Source organism: Primulina huaijiensis, unplaced genomic scaffold (genome assembly GCF_012295235.1).
Source record: "Primulina huaijiensis isolate GDHJ02 unplaced genomic scaffold, ASM1229523v2 scaffold23651, whole genome shotgun sequence".
NCBI classification, from domain to species: Eukaryota; Viridiplantae; Streptophyta; class Magnoliopsida; order Lamiales; family Gesneriaceae; genus Primulina; species Primulina huaijiensis.
Window position 1 is genome coordinate 1 of NW_027355830.1, and position 479 is coordinate 479.

The following is a 479-nucleotide window of genomic DNA, read 5'->3' on the forward strand; positions in this document are numbered from 1 at the left end:
AGATAATTTTCATCCAAATATCATTCACAATGGAAAAAAATAAAATTAAAATTAAGAGAATAGTAAATTTTTCTAAAATCAAAATCACAATGTATTTAAATGGAGTGCATATAGTGACTGTCAAATAAAATTCTCTTAATTAACTAAATTATCATAATGATGTTAAAATAAAACCCCTAAACTTGTTATTAAGTTAAATATCAATTGTGTTTTTGCTAACTTTTAACTACTTGCGAATTTTGTTTAACTTTTTCCTTTTTTAGAATAGATATTACACATCAACTCAAATATTTTAAACTGTATAGTAGCTCAATCATCATGATTCGATCGATGTATCCAACAAGGACAATTATTGCACTCCAACAATATCAATAATTACACTAATTGCAATATATGAGAATTGATCTCATGACTTTGACTCTTATATATACCAATTGTAGGATCATGCATTTGCCGCTTTACCAAAGGTTATAACCAGG